The 14,872-nt window shown below is 40.7% G+C and overlaps 1 protein-coding gene across 1 annotated transcript in view; it reads right to left on the bottom strand.

Moving 5' to 3' along the window:
• ANOS1 (anosmin 1) overlaps window positions 1-14,872 on the bottom strand; it is a 189,769-nt gene that overhangs the window by 136,907 nt on the left and 37,990 nt on the right. The window lies entirely within an intron of this gene.

Below are 14,872 nucleotides of genomic sequence, written 5' to 3'. Positions count from 1 at the left end.
AACAAAATGAAAAGACAACCCACAGAATGGGAGAAAATATTTGCAAACAATGTGACAGACAAGGGCTTAATTTCCAAAATATACAAACAGCTTACACAGCTCAATTAAAAAAAAAAAAAAACCCAATCAAAAAATGGGCAGAAGACTTAAATAGACATTTCTCCAAAGACATACACATGGCCAACAGGCACATGAAAAGATGCTCAACATCCCTAATTATTAAAGAAATGCAAATCAAAACCACAATTAGGTACCACCTCACACTGGTCAGAATGGCTATCATCAAAAAATCTACAAACACCAAATGCTGGAGAGGGCGTGGGGAAAAAGGAACCCTCCTACACTGTTGGTGGGAATGTAAATTGATACAGCCACTATGGAGAGCAGTATGGAAGTCCCTCAAAAAACTAAAAACAGAATTACCATATGACCCAGCAATCCCACTCCTGGGCATATACCTGGAAAAAAACATAATTCGAAAAGATACATGCACCCCAATGTTCATTTCAGCACTATTCACAATAGCCAGGACATGGAAGCAACCTAAGTGCCCACTGACAGATAAATGGATAAAGAAGATGTGGTATATATACACAGTGGAATATCAGTCATAAAAGAATAACGAAATAATGCTTTGCAGCAACATGGATGGACCTAGAGATTATCATACTAAGTGAAGTCAGAGTATACAAATATCAAGATACCACTTAACTGTAGAATCTAAAAAAAAAATACAAATTTACAAAACAGAAATAAACTCACAGACATAGAAAACAAACTTATGGTTACCAAAGGGGAAGGGGTGGGAAGGATAAATTAGGAGTTTGGGATTAAGAGATACATGCTAGTACATGTAAAACAGGTAAACAACAAGGACCTAAGTATAGCACAGGGAGCTATATTCAATATCTGGTAATAACCTACAACAGAAAAAATCTGAAAAAGAATATCTCTATCTATCTACAAAACTGAACGACTTTGCTATACACCTGAATCACTGTAAATCATCTAGACTTCAATTTTAAAAAAACACAAAAAGTAGGAACAAAGAACAACAGCAACAAACAAAATAGTATCAAATGATAGATATTAACCCAACTAAATCAATAATCACTTTGAATGTCAATATTCTAAATGTACCAATTAAAAGACATTGATCGTCAGAATGAATCAAAAAACCAGACCCAACTATACGTTGTCTATAAGAAGTGTGCCTTAAATATACAGTCACATATAGATTAAACGTATGCTAATACTAATCATAAGAAAGCATGAGTAGTTATATTAATTTCAGACAGAGCAGACTTCAAAGTAAAGAAAATTATCAGGGATAAAAAAAGAACATTACATGTTGACAAAGGGATCAATTCTCCAAGAAGACATAACGGTTCTTAACAAACTCCATGAGACAAGCCCAAACAGAACCACAAGGAGAAATAGGTGCAATCACTATCATAGCTGGAGACTTCAACACCCCTCTCTCAGCAATGTACAGATCCAGCAGGCAGAAGATCAGTGAAGATATGGTTGAACTCAACAGGACCAACAGTCAACTGTATATCATTGACATCTATAGACTACTTCATCCAACAACAGCAGAATACACATTTTTCTCAAGCTCACATGGAATACTCATGAAGACAGGCCACATTCTGGGCCATAAAATACACTATAACAAATTTAAAAGAAGAGATATCATACAATGTCTGCTCCCAGATCACAATGGAATGAAAACTGGAAATTAATAACAGAAAGATCACTGGAAAACCCCCAAACATGGAGATTAAACAACACATTTCTAAATAACACATGGGTCAAAGAAGAAATCTCAAAAGTAATTCAAAATTATTTTCAACTAAATGAACATAAAAACACAACTTTTCAAAACCTGTGGCATGTAGGGGAATCAGTACTTAAAGAAAAACATATAGCATTGACTGTTATATTAGAAAAGAAAGATCTGAAATCAATACTCTAAGTTTCCGATTTACAAAACTAGAAAAGAAAGAACAAATTAAATCCAAAGTGAGGAGAAGAAAAAAGAATTAGAACAGAAATAAATGAAATTAAAAACAGGAAATCCATAAAGAAAATCAACAAAACCAAAAGCTGTTTCTTTAAAAACATCAATAAAATCATTAAGCCTCCAGTCAGGCTAACAAAGAAGATGAGAGAGGACACAAATTACTAATATCAGAAATGAAAGAGGGGACATCACTGTGGATCACATGGAAATTTAGAGTATAATAAAGGAATACTATGAACAACTCTATGCCCCAAAATTCAATAACCTAGATGAAATCGACTAATTCCTTAAAAGATACAACCTGCCAAAACTCACACATGAAGCAATGATCTGAATATGCTTATATCTATGTTAAGACATTGAAGCAATAATTAATAACCTTCAAAAACAGAAAGCACCAGGCCCACACGGGATCACTGGTGAATTCTACCAAACATTTAAGGAAGGAATTATACTAATTCTCTACAGTCTCTTTCAGAGGATAGCAGCAGAGGGATTAATTCCTCACTCATTCTATGAGGCCAACGTGACCCTAATACCCACACCAGACAAAGACATTACAAGAAAGCCGTAGAAAATTATCTCTCATGAACACAGATGCAGAAATCCTCAAGAAAATATTAGCAAACCGAATCCAAAACTGTATAAAAAGAATTCACAACATTTGACCAACAGGGATTTATCCCAGCATTGAATGCAATGCTGGTTCAACATTCAAAAATCAATTAATGTAATCCATAACGATAACAGGCTAAGAGAGAAAAATCACATGATTATATTAATAGATGCAGGAAAACCATTTAACAAAATCTGACGCTCATTCATGATAAAGACTTTCAGTAAATTAGGAATAGAGGGAAACTTTCTCAACTTGATACAGACTATCTACAAAAGTACCTACAGCTATCATCAGACTTAATGGTGAGAAACTTGCAGCTACCCTGGACCAGCAACGCCGGAATCCACTGGAAGTCTCTTAGAAACACAGAATCTCAAACCCCAACCCAGACCTACTGAATCAGAGTCTTTGGAGGTGGGACCCAGGAATCTGTACTCGAGTAAGCTCACCAGGAGACACTTAAGCATGCTAATGTTTGAGAAGCATTGCTCTAAGAAGGTGGGAGGCATAAAATAGTAGAAAGACGGAGAAAATAGAGGCCATGAGACAAGTATATTTCAAGGACAATACATGTGTGAGTTACAGCAGAGAGGACGGCAAATTAGCTTGAGGCATGAAACTGAAGAACTTTGCGGAAGGATGGGTATAAAGGTAAAGGAGAGGCTGGCACCAAGGAGAATTGTGAGTTTTTAGGTTGAGTGATGGAGTGAATATCCATGTTTTTAATTACTATAGAGAATCCAGGGTGAGAGACAGGTTTGGAGAAGGCAAAGAGGCAACTTGGTCCAGGTCACAGAGCTTGTAAGTCACACCCTCAGCCCTGGAGCCCAAAGACCAGACTCTCCACGTGACGCTCACCACCTCTCATGCAAAGGGCAGAAGAAATGTGTCTCAATGAGGACACAGCAACTTAAAGGGTTTTTAAAGGACCGTAAATCAGAAATGATCGGTATGGAGCTGAATCCACATCTCAGGATAGAAATAATGGCAGTGGTCTGTGCACGTATAGACGGAGGAATATCGGGGAGAATGAGGCAGGTAAAGAAGGGACATTTCATTGGCCAAAAATGAAGCTCTCATTCTGCCTTCCAAAAGAGAGCAAATGCCACTGTCCCATTTCCATTAGATTTCAGTGATTCAGAAAGACAGCCTTCACCTCTATACATTAAGCGTCTTAAGGCTTGATTTATGTTACTATAAATGCATTGTTGATACTACCTTAGGTCCAAGGAGAATGCAGGCGACCTAGCTTTGCGTTCGTCCTGAGCAAGACACAACCTCTCAGCAGAATGACAGCTACTGTGATGACACGGGGACTGTAGCACGGTGGCTCACAGAGGCCTGCAGATGTGACTCTCCCAAAGTAGGTTATTTTTTTCCTCCCCAATACTGTCCCCTGACTGAGCAGAAAATGATTTAGAAGTCATCTAGAAAAGCCTCCGAGCGTTTGTAATTCAACATTCCATCAGAGTTCACTTCTCCTTATAATATTCTCCATTACCAGTTGGAAAACAAAAGTTCTAAGGAGTTTCATTGTCTTTTTGTCTCCAAACGACAAAGAAACGAAATAAACACACACAGGATGCAAACAACAAAAGCGGAGGATGGCTGCAGAAAGGAGCCGCATTCCAGAGTTTTAAAACACAGCACATCAACATGTTTGCTGCAAATGTGCCCTAGGTCCTGAAATTAGGCTTCCTGGTGATCGGAACACTTTTCGATGCAACTTCGTGCAATACTTTGGGGATGGCCATGATTTACAGTTGATTAGCCCGCATAGTTCAGTTCCTTTCTCAAAAGCTTCTAGGAAGGGATTATTTCTGCGCCCAGAGAGCCCCAGAGAATAGGGAGGGCGGCTCGCGGCCATAATGTGAATTCCCCGGACTCGGTACACTGTGCTCATTGAAGCAGATAAAGCAAAGTTAAAGAAGCATTTAGTTCTTCAGAATGCCAGCCTTAATAAGTATCTTTTTGTGGAAGGATTTAGGAGGAGGGGAGGGTTTACCCTTAGTGCAGGCATTATTTCCTCACACAAAAAGGGAAAATGTGCATACAGTTGGATGTAAAAAGCCAAAAACGCACATGCCCCCCTCGCTCCCCAAGGAAAAGATGCGGAACACACACTCCCAAACGCCAGCGCACGAATCTTCACAGCTTAATAGTCCCGAAGCCATTATGCAGCTTCTCTTGGGAAAGGCGGCTCATTCATCTGCAACCGCCCAAGTTCAACCTTGCAGCTGTGAGAACCCAGAGGCGCCCAGCCCTCCAGAGCCCCACCTTCATCAGCAGATGGACTCCAAAAGAGCTGCATCCCGTCCGGAGGAAGAGCGGGCAGCTCCCCGGCCCCTCTCCACAAAGCTGCCACCAAGGCACGTGAGAAACGTCTACGAAAGGCTGGACCAGCCACATCTGCAGGCGGCCGAACACCCGGTGACCTCCGCTTGCACAGCGCAAGGCCCGGCCTGGCCCAGGCAGCTTCCACAGTTCTCATTCCCTATGCGGAATCTGACGCAGCATCAGTCACTTGTAATTACTTAAAATGCCCGGTGTTTAATAAGGCAATGCCACGTGATCCCAGTTTTCTGACCACCAGCACACGTCTCCCCTTCAGCTCTGCCTTACCACGACCTGTCTTCCAACACGAATATACATCAGCATCCATGTGAACTGAGCTACTGGCGTGAGGAAAAGCACATGGAGATGCACACGCTGTAGCCCGAGTGGGATTTCTGCTGTAGCTAAAGATGGTGAAATGCCCAGTTCATCCACTTCTATTACTCTATGCCTGAAATTTTCAAGAGGAACTCCCATAACCTAAGGCAGATTGGGAAGGTTCTTCCTAGACATCAACATTTGCTACTCTAATAGATACTATAATAGAGAGAAAGAAGGAAAGAAGGAAAGAAAAGAGGAAGGGAGGGAGGGAGGGCCACCTTTACAAAGTGCACACTTTAAGTCGCTGCCTCCCCCATGCGAATGGAAAATGAACTCACCCACATTGGTAGCTCTGCTCTGAAAAGACCCAGTTGAGAGAAGTTCTTTCTTTATTGTGTGGTTTTAAAGACTATTCTTTGACCTCTGCTATTTATGACTTAAGATCTGTGAAGACAGGGCCAAACCCCTTTGGCTCGAAAAGGCGCTCACAAACAAAAGCTTTTCACCTTTGTTCCACTTACCTCATTCCCCCTCAGAACACGTCCATACGCACCCCCCGGTTTCACAACTGAAACTGCATTTTCTTCTCTCTTTTGCCCAGTCACAGCCATTACCTAACTGACAAGTGGCCACCTTCGCTCCTTTCCAAGGAATGAAGCCCTCGTTGTCAGCACCGGCTGAAAGAGCTCTGCTAGGAATATAGCTGTCTTGTCATCTCACCTCAGTGAACCATGAAACTGTGGATAAAATGGTTCAGGAAACTAAACCACGTACCAGGCAAGTGTCAGCCACGATGGGGCATTTCTCTAGTTATTTGTTATTTTAGGGATTTATGGATTTATCTATTGCCTTTCTCACTCCTAAAAGGATTCAAGATAATTTACAAAGATCCACAGGATACAGCTAGAAAACAAATCTCACGTGTGTGTGATAAAAACAAGATAAAGGAGAAGAAACACTGGAGTCAGGGATAAAGCTAGTTCCCACACACACACGGGATAAATTTCAGTAATCTTGTTAAAGGAGGTGATTTTATTTACCATTCAGCTTTCTAACAGTCAGTTCTAAGGGCAAAACACAGTGTCCACAGGCTAAAATATCTACCGGTTTCTAAGGGACGCATAATTAGTACTGATAAAGTGGACACGATGAATGCTTTCCCAAGTCTTCTCCTAAAGATGGCATGGAATGACAGACCACTGTCCTTGACGAGTTCCTCAGAGTGGCCTCAGTGACTGGGTTTGTGAGACAGTTTCTGAGAATATTACACGTGCTGCATTGCAGCAACATGGGATTCAGTAAATGTCATTTGTCAAAGGACCATTTTGAGATTGTGAAAGGACATAGTCAGTCCTGTCACGGAAGCATGGACTGTACAGCATCTGGAAACTATATATCTATCAGGCATGTATAAATACTGTTTCTCTCTGGTGCCTTTTGGTACTGCAAGGATCCCAAAGGTTTGATATTCTAGTTCTAGTACCAGGAGAGCAGCGGCTTGTTGCTACGTCACTGTCATTTCACAGCCAGCAGAACTGCTGTTAGCTCTGACATCCACAGCAAAAATTAGAGGTCCTAATGAGGATGACTGTTTGAATAAAAACGTCATCCTAACTCTGCCTAGACACTCATCAAAGAAGATGAAGGGAGTACTTGATAAAGATCCTCCTTAGGAAAAATTTTCTCTTCCAACCCAGAAGAAAGCAAAAGGTACAAACTCAATGGTCGATCCCATGCACAGCTATGGTAATTTTAGGCTGAAAAAGAGTTTAGAACAAATGCCCAGCTTAGCCATTAAACATACACACACACACACACACACACACACACACACACTTCATATAACCAAGCAGCACCCTATGGTACCTTCCCAGGACAGACCATCCCCCCATGTCCTCTGCATTCCTCTCGTTTGTAGAAAAACTTTAGCCTCCTAGGCTTTCCCTGAGTTCCAAAAAACAAATTTAATCTGAGAAGTGAAAAATGCAGAAACAAAGGAAAACAGTCAGGCAAGACAAAATAATAGTTTAGCCATTAAACAAAAGCAAGGACGTTTGTTTCCTTCTCAAGGGCTATAGATAATATTCTGAGCCATGTCCTTGGGCTGTTTTGGAGATACTGAAACCCCCACCAGGTGGAAGAAGTTAACTTCATGTTGACCACAAGCACGTAGACCCCAGACCAGCTGGAACCAGAAGGTTGATGACGTTGACTCCCAAAATACCACCAGGTCACCTCACCACCAACCAATCAAAATTACGTCCACAAGCTGATGGTACACCTGCAGCCCTTCTCCTCACCGAGCCATTAAAAACATTTCCCTGAAAGCCATCAGGGAGTTTGGGTCTTTTGAGCACGAGCCGCCCATACTCCTTTCTTGGCCTTGCAATCAACACTACACTTCCCTTCACCACAACCCAGTGTCAGTAGATTGGGTTTACTGCACGGGCAATCAGACCCAAGTCTGGTTCAGTAACAACATCACCCAAAGAACATCATACTTTGAGCAATGAATCTTACAGAAAGTCCTATGACCCCAAAGATTAGAAAACAAATATACGAAGGTAATTGAATGTGATTATTTATAGGATGAAGGAAGTTCTTCTACATCAAATAGATCAAAAGTGAGAAATCTTGAGAAAGGAAAATTAATTTTTCAAATAATTAGCCTATATTCCTTCTTTAGGCAAATTAGACACAAGAGCATCTCCTAGTAAAGAGAGTGTCAGCTAGTAAAAACAGAGTTGAAATTAATACCTAGATTTATTTCCCTATAACAACTGCTCTTTTACAAACATCGAGCAATAGTGTTTCCAAGACAGACCATGTACCAACACATATTAGGCTTCTAAGAGGAACTCCTGTGTATGATTAGGTAGAACAACTTGACCCCCATGTCAAGGACTACCTACAAGATGGGGTCACAATCATGAACACAGAAAAGCAAATGCTGACCCCCCACCCCTAAATTCAAGTGAGAGTTTTCACCTCAGGGGAGACTACTTCTTGGAGAAGGCAGGGCAACTCAGCACAATGACGTATTCAGTGCCCACAAATTCTGCCCTCCCCAGCTTACTGAAGTCCAAGTCTATCTTCTTTCTAAAACATAACCATGCCCATCCTTCAATCGACACTGGTCCTCTTTGCCAGTTGCCAGCTCAAACCCAGCATCTTCAAGCAATTGGAGCTCATCCCGGCTCCTCTGTGTGCCTTCTGATGAATACAACTTCAAAACGTTTGTCAGACCATTATCACCATGTGACGCATCCTGATGTATATGTGTTTCATATGTTCAAAATGCATTCCCTTTCTAAAGCCAGCTTTCAGGGAACCCTTCCTCAGTCATGAACCAAATAAGAGATTTCGTTTGCATCTTCTTTCATCAGATGGAAGGAGAAATTGCTAGGAAGAGCTGAGGAAGGGGTGAGGATAAAGACTTACATAGAGGTGCTTCTTCCCTTCCACATGTCTTTGCTTTGAAGTTTACAGCAGGTGGAAGTCTTTCACATCCATAAAAACCGATATGGAAAATCAGAAACACGCTGGGCTATTAACATGTCACATGTTGGATTTAAATCCAAATAAGAACCTGTTCTTTTCCTTAAATATTGATGGTGCTATGAGCCTGGCCAACTTTTGCAAGTTACTGCAGCACACAGGCTAGTTTCCAGGCTAAAAAACACCCTGGAATGTTCCAGCTACTGATGGCTAATGATCGCCCCAAAGCACACTAATATGTTTGATAAAAGTTCCCAGCGTGGGGGCAGAAAACACTTACCATAAGAATGACGGTGTGAGGGAAAGCAAGTCAGTGACACCAGCTCGGGCTGCCTTCCATGCTGAAGGCTCCAATTAGGGCTGTGAGCTTGCATTCCAGGAGGCAGTGACAGATGGCAAATCTCTCATTGTTAAAATCATCAACTCACCGATCCACCTGCCTGAGCCCTAGCAGGGACGCTGCTGGGAGCCTTCGCTGATTCTCAGAAACCTCAGCACCCACCACTCCAGAACGGAAGTTCTGAAACTAGGGACTCATTTAGCTCCCCCATTTGTACGTTCTTTTTGTTTTTATCTGTTGTTCCCCATTCTCTCACTTTGTTCTTTCTTTTTTTCTCCATTTCTGCCTTCCCCTCAGAGATGATACCGACTTGAATGTTCCCCTACAGTGACACTGGATGGAGTACTTGAGAATGTAGCTACACATGGACCCCTCACTCAAGGCTGCTGAGGATGTGACTTTCCAGCTGCATGGAGACCCGGAAATCCAAGAGCTCAGGTGTCCCAGAGGAGAGACTTCATCTCTTGGTTAGCACAGAAGCACATCATGGTCTTTGGGGTACTTAAAATTATGCCATTTACTGGCATGATGTTATAGGATAGTCTAACAAATGTGCCTTTGACAATTTTTATTCATCATGCTAGTACCATAATGCATGTACAGACTGGTATTTCAAAAGAACAGTAGCCAAACTTTCACACGCCTCACCATTTCTTTTCATACGCATTCCATACACATTTTCATTCCACTGGTTTAAGGAAAGAGAATATTTCTCTCTTCCTAGATTATCACATCCCATTTACTTAGAAATAACATCATGATCATTACTTATGGACATAATAACATTGGTATCCAAAATAAAGGGAATTAATTTGAACACTGGAGAAGTCTTCTACTCCTCCAGTGGCACAGTCCTACAACTTCTCTTGACAATCAATGTCAATGGTGGCTTTGCCTATGGAATAACTGGTACGTCCCAAAAGATATCAATATGTTGGACAAGAGACGCTCAGTATACGTCAACTTTGTCCTTGAAGTCGATTACACAAAGTCAGGGAAAACTGTATGAATGTCAGTAAGTATTACAATAGGCTTTAAATGTTTGAAAGGATATAAAACAACTGAACTTTCAAACTGTTGTACACTAGAATATTACAAAAAATTAACTGTTCAACTTTGGTTCTTTGCGTGTTTGGACATAGCGCATTTCCATGGGTGCCTGAGTTTTCATTTTCCTCCTTAAGATGTATTTTCCTGGGGCTCTATGGATTTAAAGTCATTACCACGTAAATCACAGAAGGCATCTAACACAACCCAAAAACCTTCAACAGTCACATTCAGTCATGTTTCTGGGGTTTGACCTTTATCCGATAAGTTTCAGAGATGTCAAATGAAACTGCCCAGATGTTCATACAAGCAAAACCAATCTTCCTCACCTCGAAATCTGGCTCTGAAAAAACCTGCAAAATCACTAAGAATCTGGAGTTAGAGCCCTTATAAGAACCGAACTCCCACTGAGATCAAAGCAACACGCCACCGCACCAAGATTGAGCCCTAAATTACTGCTTTTCAACTCAAATCCTCACAACCAAATGGGAAACAAAAGTCGGGTGAGTGAGTTATAACACCCAAAAGGAGAAGGATGAGCATGCCTGCTCCCAGACAGGGGTGCGTGTCAACAAGAACGTCATTCTTGGATGCAATGCTTAGAAAGGTAACTGAGCAGCATAAGGTCAAAGGATGCTTATTTTATAAAGTAAATGCATGACTCGCATGCAAATATAAAATGAACAAGTGTCCACGATTTAACTCATGAAATACTGCAAGAACCAGTAGTATGTTACTGGTTCAAAGGAGAAATCCAAGAAATATAAATATATTCACACAAAAACAAATGCTAGAATGGATATACAACTAGATGCAAAATGGTCTATTGATGGGGGAAGCATCAACGCACTACACTGCACACAACCATTTGCATTTCCGTGGACAAGAATCACCTGCATTATTACCAGCTTTCTACATTTACAGAGTAACAAAATAGCTCAAAGACGATGAGCAACGCAGATAACCTGCAAGGGTGCAAGAGGGGACATCCAGCCATATTTTGCCCATCTTGAAGCACTCCACAATTTTTACTGGCTCTAATAATTGCGTTTTAACACTGAATTTTCAAAAATTAATTGTGATTTGATGTTTTCTTACTGTTGTTTACCATTCCTTCATTCATTCATTCAACGAATCCTCTCAAGCTGACCAAAAATGTTCCACACAGGAGGCTAGAAACTGTCCATTTTTTAGTTTGAATACACCAAGATATGTCTTTGTACTGAGAGACAAATGCAACTGTACTGTTTTGTTTTTGACTGATTTTGCATATGTGAATGCGACGGCAAACTCTGGCAAATGGGCAAGTCCAGCCGGGCACTTGTTTGTGTACAGCCAGCAGGCAAAGAATGGTTCTTACATTTTTTAATGGTTGGGAAAGATAATAAAATTTCATGACATGAACATTACATGAAATTCAGATTCCAGTGTCCACACATAAAGCTTTATTGGAACACAGCCACTGTCCTTTGTTTAGGGACTATCTATCACTGATTTCAGGCTACAGTGGCCACATGAGTAGTTGCCACAGAGACTTTATGGGCTACAAAGATGGAAATATTTACTATCTGGCCTTTAACAGAAATTGTATATGACGTGGACTTCCCTGGTGGTGCAGTGGTTAAGAATCCGCCTGCCAATGCAGGGGACATGGGTTTGAGCCCTGGTCCGGAAGATTCCACATGCCGCGGAGCAACTAAGTCCATGCGCCACAACTACTGAGCCTGCGTGCCTAGAGCCCGTGCTCCACAACAAGAGAAGCCACCACAATGAGAAGCCTGCGCACTACAACGAAGAGTAGTCCCCGCTCGCCGCAACTAGAGAAAGCCCGTGTGTAGCAACAAAGACCGAACGCAGCCAAAAATAGATAAATAAATAAATAAAAATAAAGAAATTGTATATGATGAGCATTAGAATTCCTAACATATAATGAGCCTCTGAAAAGGTGCTTGGTGCATACCACATGCTCGGTAAATTATATGTTTATTTTCCTTCATATAATAAAGTAAAACTGCTGAGAATAGGAGCGTGTTCTTCAATTCCTTTATAACTCGCAAAATGCACAGACCAGGGTTCTTCAACCTCCCTCGGCACCACTGAGCTTGGAGCTTCTTCACTGTGAGGGCGTCCTGTAGTTTGTCAGCATTCCTGACCTCCACCCACTAGATGCCAGTAGTGACGACCAAAAACGTCTCCCGCCATTGCCAAATGTCCCCTTGGGAGCAGAATCGCTCCAGCTTGAGAACCACTGGCCTCAAACCATGCAGGACAGTAAGTCACTGCTCTACATCATCTAGGAGCTAAATGATGCCAAAGACCCCTGACTTCATAGTACTGGCTTCATTATAGGAGGAAGATTTTCCTAATTAATAATAAATAATCATGCTAAGTTACATGGATACAAAATGGATTATAACCTTTTTCCTGAAGGTAATACAGTAATGACGTACTTTGGGGGAGGAAGAAAATGTACTGTATGGACTTCATTCATGGATTCATTCACAAATATTTGGTGAGCAACTACTCTGTGCCAAACTCCATTCTAGGCTTGAAAATACCACAATGAACAAAGACAACTCAGTCGATGCCCCTCGGAGCTTACTTTCTGGTGAAGGAGACAGACTCTCAGAGATAAAGGAACAACTGTATAATGTCGTGCGGGTATAATAAGGCCGAGGAAGTGTGTAAATGGGTGGGAGGTGACCTGGGAGGGCAAGGCTGAGAAGGTGGCATTTGTGCTGAGACGTGAATGGGGTGCGGTGAGCTGGGTGACTGCGGAAGGAGCCTTCTGGTGGAGGGAAAAGCAGGCTTGATGGGGGTAAAGCAGAGGAGAAAGTTGGAGAGAGAGCACAGGCAGACAAGACAGGGCCGATGTTTTAGACTGAGTGAGGTAGGAAGATATTAAAAGGTGTGAGGCAGACAGCAGCAAGATTCAGCTGATATGTTTAAAGGGTCTTTCCAGCAGCTACGTGGGTCGAGTAGAAGCTGGGAGACCCAAGAAGATGCTCCTGGATGGGTCCAGGCAAGAGATGATGGCAGATTGGACAAGGCAGGCAGTTAGATGGGAAGAAGAACTCACCTTCTGGAGGGATCCTGAAGGTGATGGGCTTTGCAAACACAACGAGAACTAATTAGAAAGCGTGTACTTTCTATAAAATATTATGTAAACTTTATCTTTTAATATATATTCAGAAAGTTATATCATCAGCATTATTTCTTGATTTGATGAGGTGTTTTTACTCTTCTGTCCGAATATTTGCTCAAAACGGTTTTTCAAGTTGTTGCTCTCTATACAACACAGCCTAGGAGATGGCATTCCAAACTTTAGTTTACCTCTACTGATTTGCTGAGTGATTCCAGGACATTATGCAATACGTATGTGCCTGAATTTCCCCATGGGTAAAATGGAGTTACCACTGCTCACCCTTCACCTCATTAAGCTGAAAAGCAAAGGAAAAGCCTACACAATGCTTCATGAATCTCAGAAGAAGTGCAAACTGTAATTATCTGCAAATGTATCCCATGGTGATAATATCCAAAAGACATAAACTTTGATTAACATATAAGATTCATCCCCAAGTATTCGGACTAAAGACAACCCTTAAATTTATGTTGGCTTTGTAATATATTTCAAAGTTTCTGTTGAAGTTATCTATGACTTACTGATTCATTTCTGCTTTCAGGCAAAAGGAATTGATTTCTTTTCTTGTCAAGTTCAGTCTCTCAGGTCAGCCTTGATCATTCAATTACAAAACATGGTTTAACAATCTGTATTCCCTAGGGCTGCAATGTTCTTTAATTAGGATATTTTAAAAGCAGTTTAAATGAACGTGTCCCATTCAAATTTCAAGTGTAAAAAAAATTAATTTCTTGATGGCATAAGGAGAAAAGAGGTGCTTGTGAGCAATAATACTGATACAACAAATTATCATTCAAGTAATACCCAACTAACAAAACTGGACAAAAATACTACTTATGAAATTTAGTCAGCCTCATAGCCATACATTCATACACACACACACACACACACATATATATCCTCTCCTGCAGTGATGACATAAACAAATTACCCAAAACACCAATTGAAGAACAATGAATATAATAGATAACCAGAAAATATCTTATCAGAGCAAATATGTATGATATTATATAAAAAGAGTTAAAGGATCATAAACCAGACATTTCATTTCTGCCCAGGATCCAGAGAGTCAGAACTAAGCAAAGTTTGTTTTCACCAAATTAATTATAATTATTAATATTAATTATAATTATTAATAATAATAATTTCACATTCACATAAATAATTCTGTTCTGTTTTTAATAACGCTCATGCAGATTAAACGACACAACGCATGCATGAATGTCAGAATGTATCATTATAGTGAAGTTTTAGGTTTAGGAACATTATTCTACAACCGTTTACTTTGAGATAATTTGTTTGAAAGACCTTTCAAACTAATAAAGTGCTTCATAAATATGCTGTTTCATATTATTGTGTATTGCTCAGATGAAATTTTGGTTGTAAAATCAAGGAATGCTTCAATTTTCGGTCTAGTAGTCGTAACCATGAAAGAAATCTCATCAAACGCTATTACAATCCCAAAGTGCTGCAGTATTGATAGCAAGGTTAAACTTTATTCACTTATATAATCTGAATAAAACCGACTTTGAGACTGGAGCTGAAGCA

Source organism: Delphinus delphis, chromosome X (assembly GCF_949987515.2).
Source record: "Delphinus delphis chromosome X, mDelDel1.2, whole genome shotgun sequence".
Taxonomy (NCBI): Eukaryota; Metazoa; Chordata; class Mammalia; order Artiodactyla; family Delphinidae; genus Delphinus; species Delphinus delphis.
Note: the sequence above shows the minus strand (reverse complement) of the source record. Positions and strands in the feature narration are given on the sequence as shown.